This window comes from Dipodomys spectabilis, unplaced genomic scaffold (assembly GCF_019054845.1).
Source record: "Dipodomys spectabilis isolate Male_0828 unplaced genomic scaffold, ASM1905484v1 ptg000147l, whole genome shotgun sequence".
Taxonomy (NCBI): Eukaryota; Metazoa; Chordata; class Mammalia; order Rodentia; family Heteromyidae; genus Dipodomys; species Dipodomys spectabilis.
The window spans coordinates 21,832,327-21,841,672 of record NW_024870824.1 but is presented as its reverse complement, the minus strand read 5'-3'; the positions used below and the strand labels follow the sequence as shown (position 1 = coordinate 21,841,672).

General features: G+C 41.1%; 1 non-coding gene across 1 annotated transcript; it reads right to left on the bottom strand.

The window, feature by feature from the left end:
• Positions 1–205: 205 nt before the first annotated feature.
• On the bottom strand, positions 206–309 carry LOC122118271. The gene has a single exon (XR_006149311.1). It is a non-coding gene; the product is annotated as a U6 spliceosomal RNA (small nuclear RNA).
• Positions 310–9,346: the final 9,037 nt, after the last annotated feature.

Below are 9,346 nucleotides of genomic sequence, written 5' to 3'. Positions count from 1 at the left end.
TTGTGTTGGTAGCTTTAGTATGGTCTTGTTTGTGATCATTTGGGTAAATGTCCCAAAGTGGGATTGCTGGGTCATAGGGGAGCTCTATGTGGAGTTTTTTGAGGAACCTCCATACTATTTTCCAAAGTGGTTGAACAAGTTTTATACTCCCACCAAGAATGCAGTATGGTTCCCTGGTGGCCACATCCCCTCCAGCATCTGTTGTAAAAGTATGGAATGCTTCAGGAATTTGCCTGTCATCCTTGTGCATGAGCCATGCTAATCTTCTCTGAAATGTTCCAATGTTTCTGCTACGCATTTCATTTTGTGTTCCTGCACTTGGCGAGTGATTATAGGTGCGTCTACACCAGTAGAATCAGCATAAATCAAGCCAGCATTTCTTCATTTAAAATACAAGGAAAGGATACAGGTTGCCACATTGTAACAGTGAAATGTACAAGGCACTCTATGGGGGGGGGGGGTGTGGAGTGACATGTTGGGGAGGTATGAAGGGGCGGAATGGTAGGGGAAAGACAAAGGAGGGGGCAACAATGCTCAAAAAGAAATGGACTCATTACCTTACTTATGTAACTGTAACCCATCTGCACAGGAACTTTAAAATAAAAATATAAATTGAAAAGATACAAGGAAAACTTCTGTACTTATAGGAAGTTGTATTTGTCACTCAATATCAGCAAGGTATTGGTTTTAGGACCACAAGCATATTAAAATTTTGGATGCTCAAATTCTCTACATAAACACAGTATATTATTTCCATTAGAATCTCCCCACAACCTAGTGCATGGTAATTGCTACAAAAATTTTTACTACATTCTATGTTTGTAGTGAAAAATAAAATTATATGCACTATCGACTGATACCATTTTTTTCAGATAATTTATTTATTGTGAAAATATCGTACAGAGGGGATAATGGGCAAGGTAATGAATATATATAAATATATACATATATATATGTATATTCATATATATACATATACAAATATATAATGTTTTAAAATCAAAATATTTTATATCCTTTTAAAAAATTTTTTATCATGAAAATACCATACAGAGTTGTTACAATTACAGAGGAAAGGTAATGAGTATATATTTTATCAAGCATTATTACTTCCTCCTTGGTTTCCCCTTCCCTTCATATCTTCCAGCACACCCCATCCGCTCCCCGAACTGCCCGAATTTGTAAAGTTCGAATTTCAGCATAACGACTTGTACATCTCATTGCTGCAATGGGTCCACCTGTATCCCTATTTAAAAGGTTTGCTTTTGCCCTTCCCATCCACAAACTATATCAATATCAAATACAATGAAAGCCGGGGTTATACCGTGGGGAGGGACATAGAACACAAAAAAGCAATCATCTTATGAATATGTTTGAAACAAATGCAAGAAGGAAAAAAAAATATGAATATTTATATTGGGGTTCATTTCACGTAAAATCAACTTATCTGACCTTTTCTGCTTGTCTCAGACATACGCTAGTTATTGTCAATAAGGGAAACCATGGGACCTATGTTTCTTTGGGCCTGGCTTTCTTCACTTAATATACTTTTATCCAAGTATTTCCAGTTCTTAACAAATGGGTTAATGTCATCCTTTCTGATGGAGGCATAGAATTCCATTGTGTATGTATACCACATTTTCTTGATCCATTCATCTGCGGAGGGGCATCTGGATTGGTTCCATATCATAGCTCTCTTAAAGAATGCTGCAATAAACAGTTGTGTTGGTAGCTTTAGTATGGTCTTGTTTGTTACCATTTGGGTAAATGCCAAAAATTGGGATTGCTGGGTCATAGGGGAGCTCTATGTGAAGTCTTTTGAGGAACCTCCATACTTCAATAGATACAATCTATTCAACATTAAACAACTATGTACTAATGGGCTAAGAACAGAAAAGAAGAATTTGGCAAACGAGAAGTTATTAGGTTTAGGGAGAAATGTGGGGAAAAGTAGGATTAGAGGGATGTGGTAGGTAAAAAGAGAGTGTATTTGGCCAAGTCCTAATTTCAGAGAGGGAAATAGTTTGGGAAGAATTATTGGAGAGACTTAAAAAAACAAGAACAAGAGAAAATGGAAAAACAAAACTTTACATATAAAGTGAAACACAAAAATTATGAAAGGGTAAAGAAGAGATGTTGAGAGAAGAAAAGCTAAAAAATAAAAGTTCTTAAAATTATATAGGTAGGAGTAGATAATACTACTATTAAAGAATTTAAGCCTTAGAGGTTTTGAATTGAGTAATAAATTTCTGGGTTAAATATGTACACAAGGGAGATAAGGTCTAATAATCGATGACAGGTATGTATCTGAGGATGAGCAAAACAGCAATTAAGTCACCCAAAAAGAAGAAAGGGAAGAAAAAAATGAAAAAGAAAAAAAAAGAAGAGAAAAAGAAAAAAGAAAAAAAGGACCAAAAACTCAGTAGAGATTAAAACACACACAGACACACACAGACACACACACACAGACACACACACACACAGACACACACACACACACACACACACCTAAAATAAAAATTACGCGAGGACAAAAAAGATTAATAGAAAACAATTTTCAAAATATAATTTAAAACTTTTTTAAAAATTAAAAAAAGGTATAAAAAAGAGTTCTTTGATTGGGAAAGGGGGTGCGTGCATGGGAAGATCTTTTATCTCCCTTGTGTTCTAACCAATCTCTTGGTGGAGTCTCAGGTCTGCTTGTGGTTACTGTCTGGTCTGTCTTGATTGGTTACTTAAGTCAGTTTGTTTGAGCAGGCAGAAAAATGCTCTGCTTTACCCAGGATTTTGTGATCCTCCTCCTCGCTAGTTCAGTGGGAGGGAGATCTGCTTTGATTATCACAAAAGAAGGAGATGGCAAAGAAGGAGATGGCTGTTTCCTCTAGTTTGGAGATGGTGTGATGAGGCTAGGTTCTGGGTAGAGTTGAGGCCTTTCACCAAACAGTAGCTTTTCCCTGAGGGGATAGCTTTGGATATACTCACAAAGCCCAGCCTAGAGCCATTCTCAGGGTTTATGTATACTGAATTTCAATTGTTTTTCTAGGCTGCTGTAGGGAGGGGCAGCCTCTGGCTCTGTTTACCCAGAAGAAAGCCACACCTGTGGGGGCCAAGGATCTTCTGCTTGAGCTTGGTGACTTTCCCTTGGGTGGAGCTAAGCCTGGAATGTCAGGTCAGCTTCCTGTGACCTGCTAAATGACTCCAGTTTTCATCCAAGGCCTGAGTTGTTCCTAGCTCCTCAGCCGGGCCTTTTTCAGTATCAAAAATGGAGATCTCTGTTGCTGGGGGTGGTGAGAGGTGGACTTCCCCCCTCTGCTTCCTGAGAAGGAGTGAGGATGTCAGGGTTCTACTCACGCTGGAGTGTTGGTTCCCTGGTCATCTTTAGTCTGTGATCTGCAGGATGAAGATATTTGCTCCTTGCCAGTTCTTGCTGGTGTTGAATAGAATCCACTAGCCCCCTGGATCTGGCTCCTTTGTCCCAGATTCTCTGTGTTTAGGTAGGGTGGCTATGGCCGCCACCACCAATGCCTTGCCACAGCTGCAAGCAAGTGCTCAGGTCTGCCTGGATTTTTCCTCTCTGGCCAACCTCTCTGTACAGTGATCGCACACTTGGTGTGATTCTCTAGGCTAGGACTGTTCACTGGAACACTAAACTGCTATCTATGCGAAAAATTGATAGCCTCCAGCTTCATTTCCGCAGTCTTCATTCAACATTCATGAGTATATTTCTTATCAAGCATTGTTGCCTGCTCCTTTGTTTCCCCTTTGAATCCCTTCAAATCACTCCCCCTTCCTAATCCACCTCCCAGCCAAATTGTAAAGTTGATTTTTGACATAACATCTTGTACATCTTATTATTGCAATGGGTCCAGCTGTATCCCTATATAAACAGTTTGTTTTTGCCCTACCCCTCCACAAATTATATCAACCTCAAATACAATGAAAGCAGGGGTTATACCGTGGGGGAGGGACATACAAAGCAACAAAGAAATCATCTCATAAGTATGTTAGAAACAATTGCAAGAAAGAAAAACCATTTGAATCCTTATCTTGGAGTTCATTTCGCCTACCATCAACTTATCTGAACTTTTCTGCTTGTGTCAGGCATACTAGTTTATGCAAATAAAGGAAACCATGGTACCTATGTTTGTTTGGGCACGGCTTACTTCACTTAATATAATTTTTCCAAGTCTTTCCATTTCTTAACAAATGGGGCAATGCCATTCTTTCTGATGGAGGCATAGAATTCCATTGTGTATATATACCACATTTTCTTGATCCATTCATTTACGGTGGGACATGTGGGTTGGTTCCAAATCTTAGCTATGGTAAACAATGCTGCAATAAACATAGCTTTGCTGGTACCATTAGTGTGCTCTTGTTTGTGATCATTTGGGTAAATGCCCAAAAGTGGGATTGGTGGGTCATAGGGGAGCACTATGTGGAGTCTTTTGAGGACCCTCCATACTACTATCCAAAGTGGCTGAACAAGTTTATACTCCCACCAACAATGCAGTAGGGTTCCCTTCTGTGTACATCCCCTCTAGCATCTGTTGCTATTAGAGTTCTTCGTTATAGCCATTCTAATTGGAGTGAGGTGGTATCACAATGTTGTTTGGCATTTCTCTTATGGTTAGGGAAGTTGAGCATTTCTTCATGTGTCTATTGGCCATACTTCTTTCTTCTTCAGCGAAGTTCCTCTGTAAGTCTATAGCCCACTTATTTATTGGGCAGTTGTTTCTTTGAGGATTTGTTGTTGGGGCATTTAATTTTGTGAGTTCCAGTTATATTGTAGATATGAGACCCTTGTCGGTTGTATGTTTAGTGAAGATCTTCTCCCAATCAGTGGGCTTTCTGGTGATCTTGCTAGCTATGTCCTTTGCCATGCAGAAGCTCTGCAATTCCATGCAATCCCATTTGTCCAACCTTTGTTTAATTTGTTGTGTTTCTGGGTCTCTTTTAAGAAAATTTTGGCCTGTGACAAGGAGACCCTAGGTCACTTATTTCATCCTTTGAAGTTTTTAGTGTGTCAGCTTTGACTCCGAGGTCTTTGATTGTGGAGCACATGGGCAGCAAAGATGGCGCTGAGGGGGAGTTGTGTGGGCAGAGCCCAATTTGCTTTACGTTCCGTGACTAACCATCCCGTGGAAGCTTAGGTGCATGATAAGGTTCTTCTTCCTCCCCTCCCATGCACACCTGGTCTTTTTTGCTTTAAAAAAGAACTTGCTCTGAGTTAATAAATGAATTTCCTGCTTCACTTGACTCCCTGCTGTGTCTGATTATCTCCCTGGCTAAGGGAGGCCAGGGAATGGGGAAGCAGCCGCACTTACCTTTCCTTGGACCCCATTCATCTTTTGTGGGATGGACGAAGACCCAACATCTGGCGCCCAACGTGGGGCTTGAAAGGAAAAGATACCAGCGGAGGCTAAGCAGTCTCACAGGGTAAGTGAAACCCTTAGTATGGGTAATGTTATTTCACAGAAGTAGGAGGAGGAGGCAGCATTAGGCCTAGAGTGAATAAAGGAGGACTTGAGAAGTGAGAAGGAAAAGGAATGGGTCAAATTCATCCAATAATGCACTGAAACATGCACAGTGGAAATCAAAATGAAGGTGAAAGTTACCCCCTCTGACTCAGGTGCCCCGGATGGATCCTAGGTCCCCACCCTATTTCCCCGATTGAGGGAGAGGTACGGCGCCCTACGCAACCTGTGAGAGGGACCTGCAAGACCCGGACCCCTACCAACCTTCCATGGAGGGGCCGAGGGGTGTGGAAATAACCTAATTGGAGGCCTACCCTGGAAAGGAAGGGCCACCCAGGACCCCAGACCCTGGCCCACGGGATTTGCTTCCCCAAGTGTATCTGGTAAATCTGGCCCTTGGAATGGTATCCATGGGAAGCTAAAGATCTTAAAGAGCTCCACAAGGCAGTGGAGGAGGATGGCCCAAACTCTCCTTGGGCCCAGACCTTATTACAGGACATTGCTTATCACCCATGTGTCCCTAAGGACTGTCTAGATGTGGCCAAAGCCTTCCTCACTTGTTCTCAGTTTATTAAATGGTGCCTTTCTTTAAGGATGAATGTAGAGTGTGAGCGGAGAATAACTGGCAGGCTCAATCTGTGATACCTATTACAAGGGATGGGGAATGGTACTCCACTAGGGTCCAACATGCCGCAATACCTGGCTCATACCATGACCAGGTGATTCAGGCAGGACTTGCCACGTGGTACAAACTGGATGATGGGCCCACTGAGTCCCTCATAGCAGGAGTTACACAAAAACCTGGTGAGCCTCTAGTTGAGTTTGTAGATGGAGTCCAACAGAGTATTAACCACAAGCTGCCAGCAGAGAACCTCCAAGATCAGTTTGTAAAGCTGCTGCTCTGGGAAGAGATGAATGCAGACCACCACATGGCCTGCATGGGATTGAGAGAGTGTTTTCTGAGAAGATGGGTGATGGCCTCACAGGATGTGGGAATGCAACAGCACCAGTCCCAATCAATAGCTTTAGCTTTACATGTTCAGACATCTGCAATGACTGTGGCTATGACTCAAGCACTGTCAGCCCAGGGCCAAGGAACCCCAAGACCATCGGGGAAAGGGACTTGTTTTAAATGTGGGCAGGAGGGGCACTTTAAGAGGGACTGTTCACAACAATCCCCTGCCAACTGGCCCTAGGGGGCCTAACCTCCCCCTACACCCTGACCCAGGGGCAGAAATGGATACCATTGTTAAAAAGAATTGTGGATCCAGTTTGATTTAGATAGGAAGCCCTACCTGAGTGGAGTGGTGGCCATTGATAAAACCTAAACTTGTAGTCCTCCACCTTCTGGTGGAGATAAACCTTGGGTACATATGCCCTTCTATGAGTCCTTGGAACACACCTATATTTGTTATTCAAAAGGCCTCTGGGGCTAGGTGTAAGCTCCAAGATCTATGAAAGGTAAATGAAAGGCTGGAGCTAGTAGGAACATCCCTTAGAGGTATGCTCTGGACTCCTGCTATACCTTCAGAATATACCTTGGTGTGATTGATATTAAAGATTGTTTTTTTCTATCCTCCTGCATCCAGATGACTGTAAAAAGTTTGCTTTCTCCATCCCTTCTCTTAATTTTTCCCTGCCTGATTGGAGGTTTGAATGGACGGTGCTGCCACAGGGAATGGCAAATAACCTGGCCTTTTGCCAACAATACTTGGCCACACTTTTAGGGCCTGTGCTGGGTTCAGATACCTCTCTTGTGTTTGCCTACCCGGATGATATAATTGTGGGGCACCAAGACCTAGGACACCTGGAGGGCCTTCTGGCCCAGGTTCGCATCATATTAAGAAAGGGGGGCTTCACCATAGCACTCAATATAATTCAAAAATTACCTTCTTTTAAGGTGCTCTGGTTCCACCTTACCTTGACTCAGGCCAGTCTCCTTAAGCCTTTGCTGGATATTCCAACCTCTCTGACCTTATCCCAACTTCAGAGCCTTTTAGGGGAAACCAATTGGCTGTTTCCATGGGTTCCTATTCCTAAAGATAGTGTGTGGTGTGCCTTATTTGCCCTACTAAAAGGCAGGACGCCGCAAGAAGTTATTACAATTACAGACAGCCATTGGGCAATATTTTTGCAGTTCCAAAAAGCCCTGGATGAAGTTTTCCTGAAGAGGTATTCTATTTTTGAGCCCATTTCCCTTTGGTGGTTTGGAGGTGTTACATTGATTTCTGCAGTTTTAATTCAAAGGGAGGAGCCATTAGAGTGGGTTCACACTCCCCTGGGGGCACACCTCAGGTATAATCTCAGGCAGACCAACTTGCAGATGCTATAATCAAGGGAAGGACCCAAGCCCAAAGGCATATGGCCTTGAGCCTCACTCCAGTGTTTTTCCTTTTTGGATGGCAGACATTGAGCGGCTCACTTAAGCCAATGCCTCATCTTGCTCTCTCCTTAGAGGGGTTTCTAGACCAAATTGACTGCCACCACAACTGGTTCCTTTGATTTTTTTTAATAAGAGTTGTAATAGTTATGAAGGAGTATCATATTAATTTTGAATTGCATTTCTCTAATGACTTCTGTTCCCAAAGCTTAAGCCAGCATAGAAGTAGCATTAAACACAACTTTGTAAACCCACTGGCGATTTTCATGGATTTTGGAATACATGTCTATTCAGAATTTATGCCTAGTTTTAACCAAGCTTCTTGTTAATCTCATCTTTAATCTCTCTATACAAAATCAATAATTAATTCAATGTAGTAGAAAGGAAAAATTAAGTATCGCCTAAAAATTTTCATTTTTCAATTACATGACATTGCTTAAATCATTTTCTGTTTACACTTGAGATTATATAAATTAATTTATTTAGACCTTTTACAAGGTTATACTATTTTATTTATTTTACATTGATTGATCTTTCCAAAGCCTGTGTGTTTAATTTTCCTTGGTGTACTTCAGTATCATGTAGCTCATATTTCAGAGTGAAGAATAAATGGAAGGAAGCAAACAAAAAATAAAGTTCCTCTCATCTGATGAAGCCTCTACAAGAATGAGGAAAGAGTTCATCCTTCTAAGGACCTACGATAGGATATCAAAAAGAAAATTCATTCTAATAGGTCTTCATTATCTTTGCAATGTAACACAAATGATTTAAAACACAATATACTGCTCAGATACTTATATGTTTTATCAGGTTTGTATATTTTCATATGATTTCACCTCAGTCTACAACATTCCTTCATTATTCTGTCCCTGATATTTTTACACTATCAAGACATAAGATCAACAGTTTGATTTACAGCATGAGAAATTATCCATCTGGCTTCCTTGGAAGCAGTGCATAGTCAATTGATAACATTATTTCTGGTTACTCATTACATGTAATGGTTTCTGTAATACATAGCACATTCTACTTAGTATTTAAAAATCTGCTTTGTTAACGATATTATATGGATAAAATTGGGGGAATAAACTCTTCCATCTCAGAACATTTTTATAGGTTTTTAATTGTAAAAATACTGTACAGAGGGGTCACAGTTACACACACACACACACACACACACACACACACACACACACACATTTTCTTGATCCATTCATGTACTGAGGGGCATCGGGTTGCTTCCATATCTTACCTATGGTAAATAATGCTGCAATAAACATAGTTGTGCTTGTAGTTTTAGTATGGTCTTGTTTCTGATCATTTGGGTGAATGCCCAAAAGAAGGATTGCTGCGTCATAGAGGAGCTCTATGTGGAATCTTTTGAAGAACCTCCATTCTGCTTTTCAAAGGGGTTGAACAAGTTTACACTCTCACCAAGAATTCAGTAGTGTTTTCTTCTGGCCACATTCACTCCAGCATCTGTCCTTGT